Here is a 13,453-nt window from a genome sequence, read left to right as displayed (position 1 = left end):
ACAGCTGATAGCCGCCAGGACACCCCTATCAGCTAAAGCCTGAGCAAGAAAAGACTCCTCTTATTCACATGGCCTTCAGTGGGAGACCTGCTGCTATTCAGCTATCAGAACTTTTTCTACCTAGAAACTCCTTAACTCAAATAGCTTCATTTAAAAACTTTCCCAAGAAACTTCAAAAGAAGGCAAAAGAAGGACCTACTATAATTGTGCTGGATTGCTTGTCAGGCATGTACAATAAATTGTCTCCCATTGTCAAGTGGGCCAAATTGCTTAATAACTAATTTCTAAACAAATAATTTTCCGTGCCATTCACTTACAATATGCTGATATGTATAATTTATTGCCTAATGTACTTTCTGATAAATTTTTCTCTTTTTATGACCAAGAACAAAAAGCAAAGGGATGTTAGATGTTCAGCCCCACGGTGTGAGGCCCTTTTTCTTAGCTACTTGCTAGTATCTTATCTGGCTGGGGCAACAAGGCCCCCTGCAGCACACGTCCCTCCTCTAGTGGGCAAAGGGGGAACAAAGATGATGGACACAGAGAACAGGACACAGGAAAATCAGCCACAGGGGATGGGGAGAGGAGAGAGGCCAAGGGTGAGGTGAGGGCTCCGGGCCTTCAGCCCTGCCCACGTGAGCAGACCCTAGGCCCCGGGAAGCAGGACTGAGGCTGTGGGATAGGGGTCTGCCCAGGATGAAGCAGGAAGAATAGCTGGTGTGTGTTATATGTCCATGGAGATTCTGACCCTGGGGTGGTCTTGGGGGTGATTAGGAATGAGCACAACTGGAACTAAACTAGTGAGGGAACAGGATAATTATAACTTCAGAGAAGAAAAGCATTCTGGTCTACTCACTGCTCAGTTGTGACTGGTTCTCACAAGGTCATAATGACCAAACCCTGAACTACATGTATCTCAAAAATCTGCCAGAGGGGCCTCAGGGGGCAAATGCCTGTGCTATGGATTCCAAGGGCCACTTCTTAGGTCTCCTTGCAACTCAGAGTCTGCTCTGAAGGCCTGGGCAACAGGCCTGGGCAGTGTGGGCAGGAACTTCTCCAAGATCCTATTGAAGATTTCAATGTGAAGTAGAACAAGGGACCCCAGGAAGGCTGTGGGGAAGATAGTGACCAGTGACCCTGGGGAGGAAGCCACAGCTGGTCATTCATCAGAGGAAACACAAAGAGCAACCAAGAGACCAGGTCCTTCAGAACAAGCCCCACATGCTCTGTGGTGCCCCAGCCTTGAAACAAGAGGCATCTCTTCTGAAATCACAAATGATTCTGGCTAAGGATATTAAAAATTTTGAACAGGACACATTTCAACTGATGCCAGTGTTGGTAGAGATGGACTATGCCATCCCTAACAGCATCTACTCTGATGTTCTTGTTCACTCTCTTGTTGTCTATCTTGTTCCTGGTGTTCCCAAACATCCAAATGCATGGCTAGCCCCAATTTCTGACCTTTGTTTTTTTTTTTGTTTTTGTTTTTTTTTTCCAATTTCTGACCTTTGAGTCCTCCATTCAGTGAGATTTGTTTTTTGTTTCTGTCCTGTGAGCTTGTTTGGATTGGGGAATTCATCAGTCATAGGTGCATACTCACAGATTTCTGCAGGATCAGTCTGCCACTCAAGGGTAGAACTCCCTCTAGTTCTTTCTGTTTTTCCAGCAGTTTCTCTTGAGTGTCCCACACCTGTGTGGTTTAGTGGCCAGCCAGGAATTTGATAGCTTGCATTCAGATTTGGGATCTCAACCTTCCCCCTTTTGTTAAAGTATATATTAATTAAACTTCCTTGGACATGCTGTATTTTAAGGATATCCTTTAAACCCACATAGAGAAATCCATGACTTCCATGTGAAGATAATTTTATTATACATCAACCTATGCATTACATAGATTGGGGAGCAGATACTGAAATTTAAGAACATTCTACAAATGTCCTGTCCAATATGGCAGCTACAAGGAACATACATGAGATATAATGAAAAGTTAAAGATCTCTGCTCATGAACCATATCTCAAGTGTTCAGTAGCCCCATGGTTACAGGCACCATATTGTTCAGTGCACATGGAGAACAATCCCTTCTCCTAGAATATTCTGTTGCACAGCACAGCTCTTCACGCTTTGGGGATATCAAGTCAAATGCCTTAGACATATACACATGTAAAGTGAAAGGGCCAATATTATCTCTCTTAAGTAATAGGTCAGGTCACTATCTGGATAGACATACATATTAAGCTGGTATAAAACAAAACTAAAAAATGTTCTGGTGCCTCCAAACACAAACTGTTCCCAGTTGCAAAGGGAAACATTTGTCCCGTCTCCCCTCTCAGGCAGAGGACATGTTCATCCTCTCTGAGAACTGAGTTCTCTTCCAGGAGAGTCCAGGATAAGCTCAAAGATAAGCTTTGGGAGCCTGACGCCCAAACAGGGAGAGGGATTCTGGAAATGAAGAGGAGGCAAAAGCAGAGAACACTTGGGAGACTCTCCCAGGTTCAGTGAGAAAAACATCTTTCAAAGGGCAGTCTGTGGAGTCCTTGATGTCACCCAGAACCTTCCACAGTACCCATGAGGTCAAATCCATTTTCATAACATCACTTGGACCAACACTGGCCTTTCGACATTCCTCTGAGGTAAAACTTAGTAAAAATGGAGACTACAGTACCAACTGCAGTAGTAGTTGTTCTTCACCACCACTTACTTGTAGAAAAAAGAAATCCAAACCAGTTTCACTTCAAAGGATCCTGGTTAAGTCAAGAAATTATATTTTCCATTTTATCATCCTGAAATCCACATTTTTAAAAGGTCTGAAACCATGACAAGGAAGTGCACATAAAGCCTGTCTGCTGCAGGCCAAAGGGCCGTGTCCGGGGGAAATGTATGAAGTGAATTTGCCTCTTCTTTTAGGCAATCCCATCTTTAATTGAAGGAATGAATGGCTACAGCTATGGTTACTTACACTAGTTGAATTGCAAATACTTTCCTGAAAATGAATGTGAGTCTGTCCCTTTAGAAAATCAGATGAATATTGACAACTGACATCACCTGTTGTCTCAATAAAATGTAAACTCCAGATAAAATGTAAAAACCATAACTATGGAAAATTGAGTCCCATTGCTATAAACTTGAAAACTTCCAGTATGGACTAATGTTTCTTTTGGGATCTGTGGTTAAAAAAAAAAAAAAAAAAAAAACTACAAAAAAAACCCAGAAACTTTTTTTGATAATTTCTTTCCAGTGTAATGAACACTGAAGACTATAAACAACCCAGTGAAAATGCATTACTTTAAAAAATAATATCATACAGTAGCACAAGAACCAAAATATGCAAGTGAGGCCTATGGAATAAATGTAACAGAATAGGAAATAGTCAATGGTATGTTTCAGATTTCACTTTGCAAATAACCTTTGAGAAACTACTACTTACATCGTTATAATTTAATATCAAAGTTGAATTTTCACAATTATCTGAAAAGGTTATTCCAATACTACAGCTCATATTATCATGAGGCTGTGTATTTTTTCATAGACTTCAATTGAAACAACAGAATACATGTAGAAGAAAATATGCAAATTCAAAGATCTTCTAATGAGCAAACAAGAAAGACACAAAAATTTAAAACTTTTCTCATTATCCTGATTCTTTTCAGATAATTTTCTTAAAAATAAAGATTATTAATATTATTAATAAGATTATTAATATTATTCTAAGTGAAATAATAACTTTGAAAATGGTTTCATTCCCTGTGTGTTGAAAATTGATCACTATACCCACGTGAACAAAATTATATTTAGGGTCCTCACTAATTTGTAAGACTGCACAGAGATCCTGAAAGGAAAATGTTTGAAAACCGCATGGACTGCCCCTGGCCTGCACTTGGGGAGACTGTGTGACAAGCACTTGATGCAGGGGAGGAGGGGGCAAAGCAATGCCCCTCCCCCCTCCGGTTCCCAGGGTCTCAGTCCCCAGGGCTTGTCTGGGGCCAGGAAAGTGACTATTGGGGATTCCCCACCTCCCTTCCATAGCAGTTGCTCTCACAACCTGTATCAGGTCCTCTTACCTGGATACTGGTGACTCATCCCAGTTATCACTCCCTATTGGCTGGAGATCTCCAGAGCAGTCAGTCAGCATCACTGTGGCTCCCATCAACCGGCCTGCCCTCAGTCTCCCCAGGCCCTGGGATGCTGGTCATGAAGCCCACAATCCTCCTGCTGCTGCTCTGGGGGGTGGAGGGGGGGATAGAGGGGTGAGAGAAGGAGAAGGGAGAGGGACAGAGTTGGCAGGGCTGGCCTTAACCAACTTCTGCACGGGTGAGTTAGGATCAGGCAGGAAACTACCACTGTGGGGTGAGAGGAAGAGGTCAGGAGCCCCCGGGAGTTTCCCAGGACCCCAGGAAAGGCACATCTCTGCAGCTGTCAGTTCTGCAGTCCCCCCTCTGCCCTGCCCTAGCTTAGTGCCTTTCTCCCTCCACCCCAAGCCTGCCCTGAGTCCTCTTTCCCAGGAGCCCTTCTGGAGATCTTCAGAGGGTCAGGATGAGGCCTGTGGGTCGGGGTCTCACCTTCCCTTCCCTTCCAGTGCCCCCTCTTTGGTCCTCCACCGTGGGCAGCACTGCTGGCCTGGTCCTTGGAGCTGTGCTCACGGGCGCTGTGATGTGCAGGAAGAAATTCTGGTAAGAAAGGGTGTGGGTGGAGGGATCTTGTCCACTGGTGGTTTTCAGGTCCCAGGTAGGACTTACCCTGCTGGTTAACACACTGTGTTGCCCAGTCTGGAGCTAATTGCCAACACTCACTCTTTTGTAAAACACTTAGGAAAATGAATCACAAATTGTTCTCCTTGATAATTCTGGTGATGGGGCCCTTATTTCCAGCAAATGGAAGAGGGGAAGGTCCCTGCTGAGGACAGATTCCAACCAGGAGGTGGTAGGTCCAGTCCCCCCTCATCTCCTTTCTTCATATCCTGGTCCCGCCCTGGGTGCTCACAGTTTGAAAACTTCCCTGTGGTCCAGATGTGGGGATACCTTTAGGGCTTCATGTCCTCACTCCTCCCTGGTCTCACACCAAGTTTCTTCCCACAGGCGGACAAGGAGGAAGCTACACTCAGGCTGCAGGTAAGTGTGGATCAGGGGTTTGGTCACTGAACTCCTGGGGACAGTGGAGATGGAGCCCATGGGGAAGTGACCCCACCATCAGTTTCTCCTTGGTCTCATCTCTGACCAAGTTTTGTTGTGCTCTCCTCTGGACAGCCGAGTCCCAGGGCTCTGAAGTGTATCTGAGCCCCTAAAGGTGAGACCCTGGAGGCCTGTGGTGGGAGGGGCTTGGGCAGAGAGGATGGGACCAGGTTATGGGGAAGCTGTGAGGGGGACATTCTGAGGATGCGGTGGACTATGGAGAATGTAGACACTTAAGTGATTCACCTGAATTTGTTCCTAAACTAATTTCTTTCACAGTGTCAGACAGTGGCCTTTTGGGGACTGAGTGATGAGGATTTCTTCTGATCTCCATTTTGTGACTTCAAGATTCCCCGGTTTAAATCACCATGAGATACCACCTCACACCTTTGAGAATGGCCCATAACAAAAAGATCAGAAACAACAGGTTCCTGAGGATGTAGAGAAAGAGGGAACAGTCCTATGTTGAGGTGGGGATGCATACTAGTCCTGTCCCCATGGAAAGGGTAAGGAGTGTTCTCAAAAGATCAAAAATGGATCTTCCCTGTCACCCAGCAATTCACTACTTGGCAGCTACTTGAAGAATATAGAACACTAATTTGAAGGGAAACTTGCATACCTGTGATTACTGCAGCACTGTTTTCAGTAGCCAAGCAATGGAAACAAATTACCCAAAACAGAGGAGTAGCTCAAGAAGATGTGGTCTGTATACACAGTGGAATACTACTCTGCAGTCAAGACAATAAACTCATGCCATTTGTGCAACATGGATGGAGCTGGAGGGGATTATACTAAGTGAGTAGTTGGAAGGAGAAAGACAAATTCCAACAGTGTCACTTGTGTCAGAGACATAGAGAAATCAAGCAAAAGCTCAGATAAGTCAAACTGCAAATATAACCCTTGAAATCTGACTATAGATCTGTGCTACCAGAGGAGTAGCAGGAGGGATGAGAAAAGTGGGGGGACACCTTGGACTATGATGGGGACCATAGGTGCTTTGGTAGTGGGTGCTGAATTAAAAACACCTGAAGGGCTGATCCTACACTTCTGAAATACAGTGATGTAAACCAATGCTACCTCAATAACATATATACTTGTATTTAAAACATCCCCTGGTTTTCTGGCTGCAAAGGGTGTCCTCATGTGTCTGCGCTCCTATTAGCATAATGTGAGGAGGTGGGGAGACTGGTCCAGCCCTGCCCACCAGGACCCTCCCCACACTGACCTGTGTTGTCCCCACAAGGTCCCGGGTGACCCATGCACACAGGAATACATAGCATTAGAGATTAATATCCAGACTCAAAGTTTTGGCTTCCCTTTAGGACTCTTTCTGGATTATTCTTTCCATATTTTCTCCATCATTTTTAAAGAACCCAATTCTGGTATTAGTAGAGAAAAATATCAGATAATTCCTCCTTTTAGTTCAGTTCCTTCTCTGCAGCTGGCCCCTCTCCCTGACCTCCGGCCTAGTTTTCCCAGTGCATCTGTGTTGTCTGTGGAGACACAGTCTCATTTCTGACCTTGGTTCCTCACCTTTGAGGACGATCCCCAGACAGATCTCAGTGTCAGGAAGCCCCAGTGACATATGAGGCACTTTCATGGGTTGGGGGGTCATCTGACAAAGACACATGGGGATGTGCTTCAACGGGTCCTGCAGGGGTGTCCCCATAGTAACTCACCCTAGTGAACCTTTCAATGAACAACATGAGCCAAGCAGCGTGTATCCAAGTCCTGGGTTTTTACTTCTATTGTCTGTGGCTTGGAGATGTTGTTGCCACCACAAATGATTCTTGTCCTTTAAGCCCGGGTTTCAATAAGATGAAGGGAGCAAAGGTGAGTTTACAGAAGAATAAGACTGAGGACGGGAGCCCGGTGCAGCCACCAGACGCTCTGGCAAAGCTGTTCAAATTTCAAGTCTCACGATTAGAATTTTATAGAGTCCACAAGGAAAATATCTTACACTTTCGAGGATTTTTACAGAGAACAGCCCATAACAGGTGTCTAGTTAATGCACCTATTTGACCTGCCTGTGCACTGAGGAGCACAAGGAGCCTTATCTCCTCCGGGAGCGGGGGTGTGAGCAGGGCCATCCGCTTGAGCTCTGTCTTCACTGGAAGTTACTGATCTGCGGGGAGACAGCTTTTTGGTATTGCAGATGCGGCTTCTCAGCAAGGCCAGACCCGCTGTATCTTGGCTCTTGGGCGTGTGCCCTTAGATGAGACCAGGCAGATGGACCCTTTTATTGCTGATTTTACTTTACAGTCCTAAGGTCTTTCCCTCCCTGCTCCTTCTTTTCCAAAGTGCCTGCTTTGTCTGGGTGGCCTGGATGGCATGATAAGCTTCCCTCTTGGGATTTTTTGGAACCAAAGGGATCCTCCTTCCTGGTCTTGCTCTGCCTCTCCCAGTGCTGCAGGGACTGTTCATGCGCGGCCTCCTCTACCTTTTAATTGGCATGACGGTGAGGATGATGGCAGAGGCTGATGTGATGGATATTCTCTCCCCCACGGTAGTTCTGGTTGGGGCCTCTGTGCCTCCTCTCCCGTCTGATGATTGTCAGCAGAAAACACAGGCCACAAAGGTCCACAGTGAGAGACTGTGGGTGCTGGGGTGGTTGGTGTGTTTGTGGGCACCTGCATATGGGAGGTGTGAGCCTGATCCCTAAGTCATGTACAGGGTCTTAAACCAATAACACTTCAATAATGAAAAAAAGGTGAGGCCAAAGAAGCAGAACACCTCTCCTAAAAGAAAAAAATTGCCCACCCATAATTCAATATCCACCAAAAATGTCCTTCAAGAGTGAAGACAAAATAGGCCTTCAGATCCACAAAAAAAATAGGTTGTGTCCCTAAAGGTCCACCCTGTGGGAAATGGTAAAGGACATTCTCCAGGCTGCAGGTAAATGATACAAGATGGAAACTCAGAATCTCAGGAAAGAGGAAGAGCATTAGGAAAGCAAAAATCTCAGTGGGAACAAATTACTATCTCTTCTTTTTTTTTTTTTTGATCCTTTTGCATTACTTTATAAATATAGTGATTTAAAATGGAAATTAAGGGCCTCCCTGGTGGCGCAGGCGGTTGAGTGCCACACTGTGGGGCTGTCCGCAGCCTTTGCAGTGCCGGTTCGACCCAGCCGGCCAACGAGTGTCCCACATGGCACAGTGGACCTCTCCTGCCTCGCCCGCTGCTCCCCTCAGCAGTGTTTCGGTCATCTGCCTGTTCTGTTCCCTGCTCTGTCTCTGGTGAATCCTCTCACCCTCCTGCACATAGGGCCTGTAACCTGTTTCTTGTATAAAAATAAATAAATCTTTAATAAAATAAAATAAAACGGAAATTAAAACATTCCTCAGGGTTTGTCTCCTATAGAGATACATAATCTGTAACACCAACAACATAAGAGACACAGAGTACAAATCGTTGCAAGATTCCAATAATGTGTAAACTAATATATTAGCAACAGGAAGTGGACTGTTATGTTAAGGATGTGTGGTGTAATTCTGAGGTCTACAAGAACAACAGTGCCTCTCCCTGGTCACTGCCTATGGAGGTGGCAGCCATCTCCCACCTGGCACCATGGCAGCCCTCAGATCCCTCAGGAAGCCCAGATTCATCAAAAAGAGGACCAAGAACTTCATCAGGCAACAGTCAGACTGGCACGTCAGAATTAAGGGTAACCGGCAGCAACCCAGCAGCAGGGATAACAGGTTATGCAGAAGGCTCATGGGCCAGGTCTGATGCACAGCGGGGTTTACAACAAGAAAACAAAACGCAGGTGGCCCAGTGGCTCCATCAAGTTCCTGCTGCACAAGGTCAAGGAGCGGAAGTGCTGCTGCTGAGCAACCACCTTCCTGTGCTGAGGTCACCCCCAGAGTCTCCTCCAAGAGCGGCAAAGCCACTGTGGAGAGAGCAGTGCTGCTGGTTCCCGAGTCACCCAGCCTGACGCCAGCATGTGCACATGTGTTGTGCAAATAAAACCATGAAACCCAAAAGTGAAACTAATACAAAAAAAATGCTGATAGGATATTAAAACAGAATGCTAGAGAAGGACCAATCTTAATCACCTTTATTTTGAAGCACACTCTCACAGGATATATAATCCTTTCTAGGCCTCTCTTTACTAGAGGACCTTGAATCTGTCCCTCCAGTTTCTCTGCTCTATGCTATTTCTTTAAGACATCACCACTCATCACATTGTTGCTCCCTGTGCATTAGTCACCTCAATGTTGGCAACAAACTACTCCAAAGCCAAGCAGCTGAAAACAACAGAGATTTGATATCTCACTGCTTTCTGGGGGTGAGGGGTCAGGAGGTGGTCTCACTCTATAGCTCCAGCCCCAGGTCTCACCAGGCTGCAGTCAGGATCTCGACCCAAAGGGAAAGGCTCTATTTGGAAGTTTCTGGTTTAAAGTTCATTCATGTGACTTTTGGGGGAAAAGCCTCAGTTCACTGGCATGTGGTTATCTCCATGAGTGTCCACAACACGGAGCATGGCAGGTGACTGGCCCAGAGAGTGACCAGGGGAGAAAACCACAGCGCTGTGCCTGGGAGGGGCAAGGAAGACATTGTGGGCCTGTGCTTAGGGATATTTAGACCATTTTTCCCTCTATTGTAAAATCTCATCATCCTGCTTTATGATTGGTTCTTTGTCTTCCTCTGGGCAGATGTGCCCATTTCCCCAGCTCTGATCTTAGAATTAACCTCCCCTTTCTAAGGTTTTACTCTCTCAAATTTCACTGTCTTTGTTGAATCCTCCTGGGCTGTCTGACCACAGCACCGGAGTATGTTTGCTTAGCACTTCTTAGAATGCACTGTCCTTACCTCAAAAGCCTCTTTACCTTCTTGAAGTCCCTGCCTGCACCATCACTGAAGCTGCCTAATTAACCCTAACTTGCCCTGGGACTCAAAAATAATGGACTAACCTTCTCTTTTACCTTTGTAAAGCCATTCAGAGCACATGAATTCCCTTATATGGGTATTACTTTAACGTTACATAAAAAATTATTAACAGAAAACACAAGTCAGAAAACCTATAGTCTTAAACTTCAAATCAATCATGAACTTTTCTTAGATTTTTGAAGACATAAAAAGAGAAATCATTTCAAGTAACTGCTCCAACTAAATGCATATGTGGGGCCTCCCCTGTGGCGCAGCGGTTGAACGCTGGGTTGCGAAGCTGCCCGCAGCCTCTGGAGCGCCAGTTCGATCCCCGGCTGCTCCCCGGCCACCGGAGGAGGGTCCCACATGGCGTGCAGACCTCTCCTGCTGCCCACTGCTCCCCTCAGCAGTGTACTTCGGTCCTTTTGCCTGCTCTGCTCCCCGCTCTGTCTCTGGTGAATTCTCTCACCCTCCCGCACTTCTGACTGTACCCAGTGCTTGTACAAATAAATAAATCTTAAAAAAAATATAAAATAAATGCATATGTGTAAAGATGTGGGACAATCAGCTGTCAGCATCCTATTTTCCAGGTTTTAGCTGAAATGACTGTCTTCAGTGTTTCAGGTTTTTATTTGGTGTGCTTGGGGGCAACTTGCCTTTGGGCCTAACCAGAGGACAATACTAAAGTATATTCATGATCCTCTCTGAGAATGTGCTGTAAATGGGTGTCTAGCCCCATGAGGCCATGATGAAAACAACAAACCACTTGAACCAAGAGGTTCACACAGCTTCACAGCTACTTTGACTTTATCTTAGGTCAAAGTCTGTGGTTTCAGTTTCCTGCAGCTTCTAGAACAGAAACTTTACTGCAAAAGAGCTTGAGGAGATGCTTCCCTGCTTTCCTGAACCTCCTTGTCCAGGACCCCACAGCTCTTCACACTGGACAGGGTGGTCTCTGTCCACATCCTACTTCCTCCCCTCCTGCTCCCTCCTGTGCAGCCCTTCTCCTCTGGGCTCAGGTGCTGGCCCCGCCTGTGGAAAGTTGACAATGATGGGTCGTCCCCAAACTTGCTGTTTAATTTCAGTCAACACTTTGCTGTTTCTCATCTTTAACAAGAGCTGACAATGGTCTTGTTAGGGGAGAAAAGGATGTCCTAAAGCTAATTCCATACAGGCTTTGTGAACTCCACCCCCACCCCAGGCCAAAGCCAAAGACACTGGGAACTCCAAATCCCATCACCACCAAAGGGAAGGTGGCTGGGACCTGAGGGTGGGGTTAAGCAGCCAGATTGGTATAAAGGCAGACACATGGGCTTTGGAGGGGTCCCCCATTTTGGCTCTCCGCCAGCTCACAGCATCTAGCCAGCTCTGAGAGTGGTTTTTGGGTTTCCAAGTCGGCGGATCGGGTAGGACGCATTAATGACTTTATTTCCCTATTTTCTCCCTGAGTTATACATTCTCCTTATTTCCTTTTCCCTTGTAAATAAACCTTTTATTAACCTTTTGTGTGTGCCTGTAGTGGAGTATTAATAAGTCCCTTTAAAGCACGCGGGTGAGGACCCACAGCCAGGCAACCCGTTCAATATCGGGGCTGCCCTATAACAGTCTGGCCTTAAAATGTTTTCTTTCTCTGACTCCTGAGAGGTAGTAACAGTTTTTTTTCAAACAATGGGACATTTTGTCAAAATTAAATCATAAGATGTTCTAATAAAATGCACTGTGCACTGAGATATTCAAAATTATAATGTTATTATATTGGGAGGACAAGGTTGTATGAAAGAGGTCAGTTCACTAATGATGAGGCATCAAACTCAACAAAGAGCCCTGGTAGATGGTATTTGGAGTCACAGAAACAAGTACAGAATCAGCTAAAATAAGTAAAACAGGATGTATCTGAGATACAAGAAATGGAAGCCTGAGGCCCTGTCTTCACAACAAGCTTTGTTCAAGTTTTTAAAATTATATACATACGCCTATTTCAAAAAAAAATAGGACAATTATAACAATATACTGTATAAAAGTTATGTGAATGTGATCTCCATTAAAGTTTGGGAGCCAGATGATTGCAGAAACTGATACCTTGGAAAGTGAAACCACAGATAAAGGGGAGACACTGTGCACCAGGCAGTGATCTGATGTGAAGGATTAGGCACCCCCACTCACTGCTGGGAGAAATGCAAAATAGCACAGTCACTACGGAGGATATTTGGCAGTTTCTCATAAAGCTAAACACAGACTGAACCTAAAACCTGCTGATCATTCTTCTGGGTATTTACTCAACTCATTGGAGAACATGTTTACACAAAACCTGCACAAAAATGCTTACAGCACAACAGTCCTTCACTGTGGGCTGCACATGGTGACTCCTTCCAAAGACTTCCCTGTGGGAAGGGACATAGAAAAGAAAGGACTTCACAGGAAAGAAGAGATCTGACCTCAACCAGGTGGGGAAGGTGACCATCATCAGTGAGGATCAAGTGCAGATTATTAACCAACTATCAATATGTTCTTAAGAATGACACTCCATTCCTGATCTTCCAAATCCATCACCCCAGCCAACCAAAATCAATTTCAGAGACCTTCAACAATCTGCCTGAATAGTACTCCCTTGTAGGTCAAGGTCATCAAAATCCAGGTGTAGCAGCAGGAAGGGCATGGAACAGAATATCTATGATCTGAGCACACAGGGTAAGGAGGAGAGTCCCTGGAGCCCTTGGTGGCTTTTGCAGGATTTTATTAGGATCTAACAGGTACACAGCAGGCAGGGGTGCCGGGGGAAGAGGAGCCTGGCAGGCCTCCCAGGCCCCAGGAAGTCTTCTCTCTCTCTGGGCTCTCCGGACATTATCTCGTGGCCTCTGCTTATCTGCTCCTTTCACTTTCATTCTGTTTCGCTCTCTCTGCTTTCTGGCATACCGGTACCACCACCCTTATGAGCCCTGTCTCTCAGCCCAGGTGAATCCCATCTATGCATGCCCACACCCTACTCCAGGTGCCCGCCATGAGGCATGCATTCAGGACCACAGGGTTCCATCATCAATCCTAATGGTGGAATGTTGCATCAGGCAACACCACACTGATAAAGAAATGGGAGTAGTGGAGCAGGCTACATAATGCAGGATGCTGCTGAAGAGCAAGATCCTGGCCATTTTACTGGTACACAGCATTGGTTGTAAGGGGGAGGAGCAAAAGGAAAGGGGAAGGAGATTAAAGAAAGGGAAAGAATGCAGAAGATCAGGGATTGAGTCTGCCCTCCAGGCACTTCTTATCTATTTGATAACTGGTATTGTCATTGAGATCACACCCTAATCCCCCAGCCATGGTTTTAATCTTATCAGCAAGGTGTTCCACTGATCAGCTTCTAGGGTCCCTTGTTATACATAGGTCCTCAAGCTCCCCAGGCGTTCCTGGTCATACC

General features: G+C 45.7%; 1 long non-coding RNA gene across 1 annotated transcript; it reads left to right on the top strand.

Moving 5' to 3' along the window:
• The first annotated feature begins 4,578 nt into the window (after positions 1–4,578).
• On the top strand, positions 4,579–6,514 carry LOC129146447 (uncharacterized). The gene is made up of 3 exons (XR_008553196.1): positions 4,579–4,668; positions 5,074–5,106; positions 5,446–6,514. It is a non-coding gene; the product is annotated as an uncharacterized LOC129146447 (long non-coding RNA).
• Positions 6,515–13,453: the final 6,939 nt, after the last annotated feature.

Source organism: Talpa occidentalis, unplaced genomic scaffold (assembly GCF_014898055.3).
Source record: "Talpa occidentalis isolate TD23 unplaced genomic scaffold, MPIMG_talOcc4v2.1 talOcc4.2, whole genome shotgun sequence".
NCBI classification, from domain to species: domain Eukaryota; kingdom Metazoa; phylum Chordata; class Mammalia; order Eulipotyphla; family Talpidae; genus Talpa; species Talpa occidentalis.
Note: the sequence above shows the minus strand (reverse complement) of the source record. Positions and strands in the feature narration are given on the sequence as shown.